The sequence below is a fragment of the Bos mutus genome, chromosome 27, assembly GCF_027580195.1.
Source record: "Bos mutus isolate GX-2022 chromosome 27, NWIPB_WYAK_1.1, whole genome shotgun sequence".
Taxonomy (NCBI): Eukaryota; Metazoa; Chordata; class Mammalia; order Artiodactyla; family Bovidae; genus Bos; species Bos mutus.
This window is the reverse complement of record NC_091643.1, coordinates 16,313,187-16,323,015: the sequence shown is the minus strand read 5'-3', so window position 1 is coordinate 16,323,015 and position 9,829 is coordinate 16,313,187. Positions and strand designations below refer to the sequence as shown.

The 9,829-nt window shown below is 42.7% G+C and overlaps 1 non-coding gene across 1 annotated transcript; it reads left to right on the top strand.

Moving 5' to 3' along the window:
- The first annotated feature begins 156 nt into the window (after positions 1-156).
- Positions 157-261, top strand: LOC138986005 (small nucleolar RNA U13). Its single transcript, XR_011462956.1, has one exon. It is a non-coding gene; the product is annotated as a small nucleolar RNA U13 (small nucleolar RNA).
- The last annotated feature ends 9,568 nt before the right edge of the window (positions 262-9,829 follow it).

Below are 9,829 nucleotides of genomic sequence, written 5' to 3'. Positions count from 1 at the left end.
GGTAGAAACAAAAGAAATATCACGGAATGTCGGTGACGGTGATAAAATATACAGGATTTTATAGGCAAGTATAAATAAGTAAGCCCTACACCTGTCGTCCTTCGTGAAAAGTTAGTGGTCCCGTCCCTGGAGCGCCTTAATCCGCTAGTCAAGCTGATCCTTTTGTAGTTCATGAGCATGATGATTGGGTGTTCATGCTGCTGCGTGATATGTGCCTCCCTGCAAACCTTGTTACGACACTGGCACATTACCCGTCTGACGTGAACTACAAGGGTCACTTATAATTACGAGGAAGTTTTATAAACTAGTTATACCTTTGTGGTTGATGTTTTTTACATGTTTAGTACTCGCACTGTTGTTTTTATTCTGGTTTGACGTCAACTTTTGAGAGCCGTTTGGCGCGTGTAGTCGCAGTTCTGTGGGAAAACTCACCCGCAGGGGACGTTGAAGGGTCGCGAGGGTAGATTGTCAAGACGTGCTTGCCGGCCTGTGTCCCCGCTATTGTGGGGGCAGGGCCGCCACCCGAAGTTGCCGGAAAAGCGCCGGCCACTGACGCAGTGGGTTCCCGGCGTGAAGGTTAGTTCCCGCGTTTCTCAGCGGCCGGTCTGGGAATTTGCCGGGTGATTTCCTGTAATTTCCATCGTGCAGTAGGAATCCGGGGAAGCACACTCCGTTTATGCCCAGACGTGGGCGGGAGCGCGCGCGGAAAAACGCGCGGCGGACACCCGGAGGGGCGTCGGAGAGCCTCCTTGGCCGCCTCTAGAGGGAGGCCTGGGGTCCCTGCGCAAACCCACGCGGCCCCGAGGGCCGGCTTAGTCTCCGCGGTGTGCCCATCAGGTCGTCTCCGGTCTCTCGGATTCCTCAGGGTTCTGAGCCCCTAGGCTGTCCTGAGGCAGATCTCGGGGCGTGGGACGGTGTCAAGAGCAGGTTCCGATCCCCAGAGCGTGATTAGGGTGAGGGGAAACTTGAACTTTCATTCCGCCGTGGACAGGACAGTTGTGCCATCGCTCAGTTTTGTCCCGCTCTGCGACCGCATGGACTGCAGCACGCCAGGTGTCTGTCCATCACCAACTCCCAGAGCTTGCTCAAACTCACGTGCATCCAGTAGGTGAGGACATGCAACCATGTCAACCCTGTTCTCTCCTCTTCCGGCCTTGTCTTTCCCAGCATCAGGGTCTTTTCCATGAGTCCGTTCTTCGCATCAGGTGGCCAAAGTATTGGAGCTTCAGCATCAGTTCTTTCAATGAATACTCAGGATTGATTTCCTTTAGGATGGACTGGTTTGATCATTTTGCAGTCTAAGGGACTCTCAAGAGTCTTCTCCAACACCACAGTTCAAAAGCATCAAACACCCTATCTGTAGATGTTGTCTGCAATTCTTTCCTGCTTCCAATCCCCTCTTTCCCCGACCCCCACCCCCGACCTTGGCCAAAATTTCAGTAACTTCTCTGTGGGTTGTAATACTGCCTACTTAGGAATGTTATGAGAAATAAAGAAGTTAAATATACGTGGCTCAGAACAATCCCTAGTCTCTTGTAAATTTAATACAGGTGTTCTTATTGTTAAACCACAGCTTCTGTATTAACTTTTATTTCCTCCTTGTAGGGGAATTTTATGGTTAGGACCCTTCCATTCTTCCTTTCACTTGACCTTCTTTTCTCTGACCAATTGGTGGCACTGATGGTTTTCTTAGCAATATCCAACGTTGATTAAGAAGTCCTCCCAAGGGGATTCTCCCATATCAGATATTGGCCCCTATGGGAGCAAGATGGCAATCCGCAGACCATTATTGTACCCCTCATCTGCTAGACCCTGTCTGCTCTGTTCCACATTCCCCTTGTGCTAAGTGGATCCAAGTTAATTCCTTATGAGGAAAGTACTTGTATTGCAAGAGCTCACCCTCTCTGCACACTGAGTTTCCGGAGGCCAGAGACCATGGCTTTATCTCCAGTGCCTGGCACAATTTAGTCATGCAATAAATGTTTGTTGAACCCACAAGTCCATCCGCAGAGGACTGGCTGAATAGAGCACCGTACATCCACACAGTGCAGTTCTGTGCAGCTGTACAAAGGAATGAAGACCATCTCTGTGGAGGCCATGGAACCCTAGGATATATTGTTAAGTGAAAAAAAAGCAAGGCTGAGGGACTTCCCCGGGGTCCATTGGTTAAGACTGCATGTCCAACGCAGGGGGAGTGGGTTCCATCCTGGGTGGGGGAACTAAAATTCCACATGCTGTGCAGTGCCGTCAAAAAAAAAAAAAGCATACATCACATATATGTGGCCTATTTCCTAAGAAAGCTGTGGTGCATTTGCTCACATTTTTTAAAAGCAGCAATGGAAGAAGAAATTGCACACATTTTTAAAAGGGCTACTTATAAGAAGAGAACAAGGTGAAGACCATGGGTGTGGAAGCTAGACTTCTTTTGATCTACTCGGTCTTATACTCAGTTTTGACTTTGGGATCTTGTAAATATGTAATTATTTTTAAAAGAAAATAACAAAGCACTTCCCACAAAGGAAAAAAATGCCAAGAATCAAAGTATATTTTAAGTTACTGGCATAATCACATGGAAAAATAAGAAACTGACTTTAAAACTGATGATTTTGGCTATACATCCTTAGTGTGATATAGCCTAAGAACAGAAAAGAATGGCAAAAAAAACCAAGCTGCATTCAGTAACAGTAGTTGTTAGTAATAATACTGGTATTGTTATTTAGATGCTGTTGCATGTATATTTTCGGAGAAGGCAATGGCACCCCACTCCAGTACTGTTGCCTGGAAAATCCCATGGACAGAGGAGCCTGGTGGGCTGCAGTCCATGGGGTCGCTAAGAGTCGGACACGACTGAGCGACTTCACTTTCACTTTTCACTTTCATGCATTGGAGAAGGAAATGGCAACCCACTCCAGTGTTCTTACCTGGAGAATCCCAGGGACGGGGGAGCCTGATGGGCTGCCGTCTATGGGGTCGCACAGAGTCAGACACCACTGAAGCGACTTAGCAGCAGCAGCAGCAGCATGTATATTTTACTTATTTTGTGTATATAAAATAGCATAAAAGTCTTAATGTTGTTAGAAACCAGATCTTCAGTGACAGATAAAGATATACAAGTATGAAATCAATGAAGTTAGGTGAAAATTTCATAAGCGAATATTTGAATCGGCAATGGTAGTGTGATTAAAGATTAATTTTTCTTATTCTATAAAATAAATATATCCTAACTGTGTTCACTGAAAAGGCCAAGAAGTAATGATAATCCAACGGTTACGAGCAGCTCTTGTGTCCACATTCACAATTTAGAGGCCATTGTCCACTGAATAGCCAGGATTCCTTGAGGAAATGACTGATGTTAGAACTGGGGCAAGGATTGTATAAGATGAGCTTGAGGTGTTTTATAATGACAGAAAGCAAGGTAGCCATCAAATGCTACTGAAGTTATGTGAAAAGAACCCAAGAGCAAGGATGAAGGGGGACCCTTTAGCCAAAGATGGAACAACTTGGACTTAAGAAAGAATAATGACTAATGGATTGAAACACATCTAATATCCACAAGTCCATGAATTCACTTATAGTAATACTAAAAAATAAAATAAAAATCTCTCATCATTCACGCTTGTATGACCTAAGGAACCAAATCTTTATTTTAAAATTGGTAAAAGGGGAAAAAAACAAGCGTTTATTCTACTATGGATTTCAGGGTACCCAGATAGTTTGTAAGGGCAGCAAATGTCACAGAACTAGTAGAATTAGGAAGTTACTGTTCACAGCTCCTAATAAAACTCTGGGACTAGGCAACAGTCATTCGTGGCTATTGGAATTATGAAGTGGAACATTGATGGGAAACTTATAATGGCTGGATCAAGCTAACAAAACCTGAACCCACTGATTATCTTAACATCATTGAAAGGGAGACAACCAGATGCCATGTGCCTCGATGCAATGCAACAGGAAATACACACCGTCTATGAAATATTCTTGCACAAAAACTGACCCTAAATATAATCAAACCTCTAGATCTAACTTTGTGAAATGGCAAGAAACATGGAGGACACAGAAACAGATCAAAACACCAAGTCAATATGAGCAGCAGAACTAAGGATACGGGAAATTTCACAAATTATCTAGTTTCTTCAATAAGTAACTAGCACAAAGGAAATCGGATAGAAGAGAGAATTGATATAGTTTTTAGAGACACCTCAGTCAAATGCAATGTTGTATCTTCTTTTCAATAAACATATTGTAAAAAATACATTGAAGACGATTGGGGAAATTTGAGCATAGTTCTATTTCAGCGTGTTCATATAATTTGTCATCTAAACAGGGTATGTTGAAGTTAAAGGAGACACTTCTAATAGTTATGCTGGTACAAAGGTGTAAATTGGGTCTGTCCCAGGCAAATTTGATTACCCTAGTATCATACAACTTTGTGGAATTATTGTTAATTTGGTAGTGTTATTATGTTTATTTTTTAACATTAGTTTCAGCTGTACAACATAATGATTAATATGTATTGCAAAATGATCACCGCAAGAGGTCTGGTTAATGTTCATCACCACACAGTTAAATGTTTTTTCTTGTGATAAGAACTTTTAAGATGTACTCTCTTAGCAACTTTCAAATAAATAATACAGTGTTTTTTAATTATAGTCACCATGCTGTACATTACATGCCCAGAACATATTTATTTCAAACCTAGAAGTTTATTCCGTTTGACCACCTTCACGCATTTCATCTGTGCCCTTCCCTGCCTCTGGCAATCACCAATCTGTCTTGTTTCTATGAACTTTTATTTATACAAATGCTTTTATGTTTTTTTTAAATTATTTGTTAGAAAAGCAGTCCTCAAATTTTTTAGCCTCAGAAGCCTTTACACGCTTTAAAAACTATTGAGTCATACTCACAAAGATAACTGGAATCTAAAAGACTGAAAATAAATTTTGGTAAGGATGTGGAGATGGTGAAACACTCAGACAGTGGTGGTTGAAATGTAAAATGGTGCAGCTGTTGTGGAAAGCAGTTTGATGGTTTCTCAAAAAGTTAAATATAAACTGCATGGATGCGTGCATGCCAAGTCACTTCAGTTGTGTCTGACTCTTCATGACGCTATGGACTGTAGCCTGCCACGCTCCCCTGTCCATGAGATTCTCTAGGCAAGAATACTGAAGTGGATTGCCATGTCCTCCTCCAGGGGATCTTCCTGACCCAGGGATCGAACCCACATCTCTTAACATCTCCTGCATTGGCAGGCAGGTTCTTTACTACTAGCACCACCTGGGAAGCCCCCTAAATATAGAATAACAAAGAATTAATCATATGAGACCCAGAAACTATTCCTAGGTATGTAGCCGAGAGAACTAAAACATGTATTCATACAAAAACTTAGATGTAAATGTTCCTAGCAACATTATTCATAACAGCCAAAAATGAAAACAACTTAAAAGCCCATCCACTGCTGAGCAAAACGTGGTATGTACATTCAATGGAACACAATTCAACCATAAAAAGGAATGAGGTTTTGATATCTGCTGCAATATGAGTGAACTTTGAAGACATTATGTTAAATGAAATTAGCCAGACACTGAAGAATTGATGCTTTTGAACTGTGGTGTTGGAGAAGACTCTTGAGAGTCCCTTGGACTGCAAGGAGATCCAACCAGTCTACCCTAAAGGAGATCAGTCCTGGGTGTTCATTGGAAGGACTGATGCTGAAGCTGAAACTCCAATACTTTGGCCACCTCATGTGAAGAGTTGACTCAATGGAAAAGACTCTGATGCTGGGAGGGATTGGGGGCAGGAGGAGAAGGGGACAACAGAGGATGAGATGGCTGGATGGCATCACCGACTCGATGGACATGGGTTTGGGTGGATTCCAGGAGTTGGTGATGGACAGGGAGGCCTGGCGTGCTGCGATTCATGGAGTCACAAAGAGTTGGACACGACTGAATGACTGAACTGAACTGAAGGATTTCATTTATAGGAAATGTTCAGGGTAGACACATCAGTGAAGTCAGAAAGGGATTGAGGAGGAACTTCCCTGGTGGTCCAGGGGTTAAGACTGTGCTTCTAATGCAGAATGCCCAGATCTGATCCCTGATCGGGGAACTAGATCTCACATGCCTCTTAAGTGCAGCCAAAAAAAGAAAAAAAATCTGGTTGAGAACAGAGAATTGTCAGTGGCTGTTAACAGCTTTGGGGTTTCTTTTTAGAGTGATAATAATGTTTGAAAATTAGTGGTAATGGTTGCCCAACTTGTAAATATACTAAAATCTACTGAATTATATACTCTAAATGGCCAGTCCTATGGTATATGATGGAGGAGGAGATGGCAACCCACTCCAGTATTCTTGCCTGGAGAATCCCCTGGACAGGGGAGCCTGGCAAGCTATAGTCCACAGGGTTGCAAAGAGTCAGACACGACTGAAGCAACTGAGCACCATGGTATGTGAATTAAATATCAATTTAAAAAATAATTTTAAAAAGTATTGAGGATTCCAAATTGCTTTTGTTAGATAGTATTTTGATAGATATATTTTTTCTATGCAAGAAATGAAAACTGACAAAATTTTCATTGAATTGCAAAAAATATGGCAATAATAACCCCATTCATTATATGTTAACTAAAATTTATTTTATGAAAATCAATTCTATTTGTCAAGATAAAACAAAAGTCAAGAAGAGTAGAAATCTTTACTTTTTTGTAAAAAGTGAAAAAGTGTGAAAGTGCCAGTTGATGAGTCATATCTGACTCTTTGCACCCCCATGAACTGCAGCCTGCCAGGCTCCTCTGTCCATGGGATTCTCCAGACAAGAATCCTGAAGTGGGTTGCCATTTCCTTCTCCAGGGGATCTTCCCAGCCCAGGGATCAAACCCACGTCTCCTGTGTGGCAGGCAGATTCTTTACTGTCTGAGCCACCAGGGAAGCCCATATTTTTTGGTAAACATTTCTGTAAATATTTTCAGCTGTCATATCTGGTTTAATAGGAGAAAGCTGGATTCTCAGATCTGCTGCTGCATTCAGTCTGTTGCAAAACTCCAAAATACTTTCATGAAAGAATGAGAATGAAAAAGATAGACAATATATTAATATTATTATAAAAATAGTTTTGACCTGGCAGACCTCCTAATAGAGTCTTGGGAACCCTCAGGGGGCTCCAGATCATACTCTGAGAACAGCACCTGGAAATTCACACGAGAGTCGGACGCAACTGAGGCGATTGAGCACGCATGCATGAACAACTGATATCAGTTGATATATAGGATTCACATTGAAATATTTCAGAGAGGGGTGGTGGGAAGAAGTGATTGAGAGAGATGAAACAAGATGGTCATGTTGAATCTGGGTAGTGGATCATGGGTGTTCTTCTTAGCAGCCTCTCTAATGTAAGTCTGAAATCTTCCCTGATAAAAGATGTGCTGTTGCTCCTATTTTAATCAGTGTCGCTTTAAGGGCTTCCCAGGCGGCCCTAGTGGTAAAGACTCTGCCTGCTAATGCAGGAGACACAAGAGACTTGGGTTTGATCCCTGGGTCATTAAGAGTCCTTGGAGTAGGAAATGGCAACCCACTCCAGTATTCTTGCCTGGGAAATCCCACAGACTGAGGAGACTGGCAGGCTACAATGCATGGGGTCACAAAGAGTCAGGCACAACTGAGCGTGAGTGTGCGTGCACACACACACACACACACACACACACACACACACACTATTGAGCAAAAGACCTTAAAGCAGTTGGTAGGAGAGAAAACCAAGTGAGGGATTGGATAGATAAAAGTGCAAAGATGTGGGACTTGGCTGGCAGTCCAGTGGTTAAGACTTTGCCTTCCAAAGCAGAGGGTGTGGGTTTGATCCCTGGTCAAGAGCCTCCCAGATGGCTCAGTGGTAAAGAAGCCACCTGCCAATGCAGGAAACATGGGTTTGATCCCTGCATCGGGAAGATCCCCTGGATAGGAATGGCAACCCACTCCGGTATCCTTGCCTGGAGAATTACATGGATAGAGGAGCCTGGCGGGCTACAGCCCATTAGGTCGCAGAGTCGACATGAGTGAGCACACACACACAGGGAGCTAAGACCTTATATACCTCTCGGCCAAAAAAAAACCAAAACACAAAACAAGAACAATATTGTAACAAATTCAATAAAGACTTTAAAAAGTGGTGCACATTTGAAAAATAACAAATCTTGGGACTTCCCTGGTGGTCCAGTGGTTAAGACTCTGTGCTTCCAATGCAGGGGATGAAGGTTTGATCCCTGGTCAGGGAACTAAGATCCCACATGCCATTCGGTCAAAAAATAGAAATAGATACTTTTTTAAAAAGGATACACAGATGAATTTGATGAAGTTCCTGCCTTCAACAGCTTTTCATCTGCTGAGGGAAGAGCTATAAGCAAGGCATTTGAGAAAAAGTGACACCTTTAGGGGGCACCAGGCATTCTGCTCTGGGCCTCAAGCCCGATGTTTCCTCCTCACAGTCACCCTACGAGGCTGGCATCATTATCTCTGTCCTGCAGATGAGGAAACTGAAGCTTTGAAACTTCAAAGTTTAGAAACTTACCCAAGATCTCACAGTGGAAAGTGGTAAAATGCGATTAAAACTGGATCTGATAAATCCCCAAGTCTTTGCTCTTCCTGGCTCTTCCTTTTCTCTGTAGACCCCCCGGGTACCCAATCCTGGAATGTCACTACCCCTGTGTACCTCGTGAATGGGCCCCCTCGACAGAAGCCCAGGTGGTGACGTGGGGAGCTCCCAGTCTCTAGGAAAAGAACTAATAATAATGTCAACTGGACTGGTCTTTACTCTCCACCTGTCCCCTCATTCAATCTATACAACTTCATTCCTTGGAGTAGGCACGCTGTCCACGTTGCCTCCCTCTCCTCAACTCTTTCTCCTCCCCCAGCTTTTGGAAAGCAATCTGGCAACACCCCTTGAAAGAATAACTGAATTCAGTGGCAACTGTAGTCTTGAGACTCCATCAAATACAAATAACTCTATATAAGGATATGGGTTTAACACCACAAAGGAACAAGAAGGTTCCTTGTGTGACTGTTCGTAAGGCAAAACCCTGAAAACAAAATGAAAGCTCATCAAGATGCATCCTCACTGGGGAATTCCCCAGCCATTTATTAACAGAATGAAATAGAGCTAAACCAGAGGACCAGGCAGGAGGGGTTTCCACAAAGTGTTGTGCAGTGGCGAGTGTAAGATGCAAGAGATGGTATGATCTCCCAGTTATCAGACAGTGCTTTAAAGTTAATGCCTTCAGGTCTAAGAATATTTGCATAAGGAAGACATATGCCAGTCTATATCCCACAGTCTCTGCACAGATGACCATGGATGCTGACATGGGGTAAAGAAGGAGCAGAGGAAGATGCATGAGCTTAAGAGAACCAAACAGAAAGGGGAAAAAATGGCCACATCTTTTTACAAAGCTTATCCATGATGATATTTATATACTTAAGTAAAATTATGTATGAATGTGATTATGTATAAAGAGATTAGAGTTTTAAACCTTTCTTTAAGGAGAAATGGAAGAATGCAGTAAATTCCAGGGATTTTGTGGCTAAACATTTAGTAGTGCCTCTCAGGTTTTCCAAGACCATAGATCTGATGACTTAATGAAAATGAAGTTTTTGCTCCCGTTTATTAAATTAAGTGTAAAAGCTGATGTCAGAAAGTGAAGAGGAACTAAAAAGCCTCTTGATGAAAGTGAAGGAGGAGAGTGAAAAAGTTGGCTCAAAGTTCAACATTCAGAAAACTAAGATCATGGCATCTGGTCCCATCACTTCATGGGAAATAGATGGGGAAACAGTGGAAACAGTGTCAGACT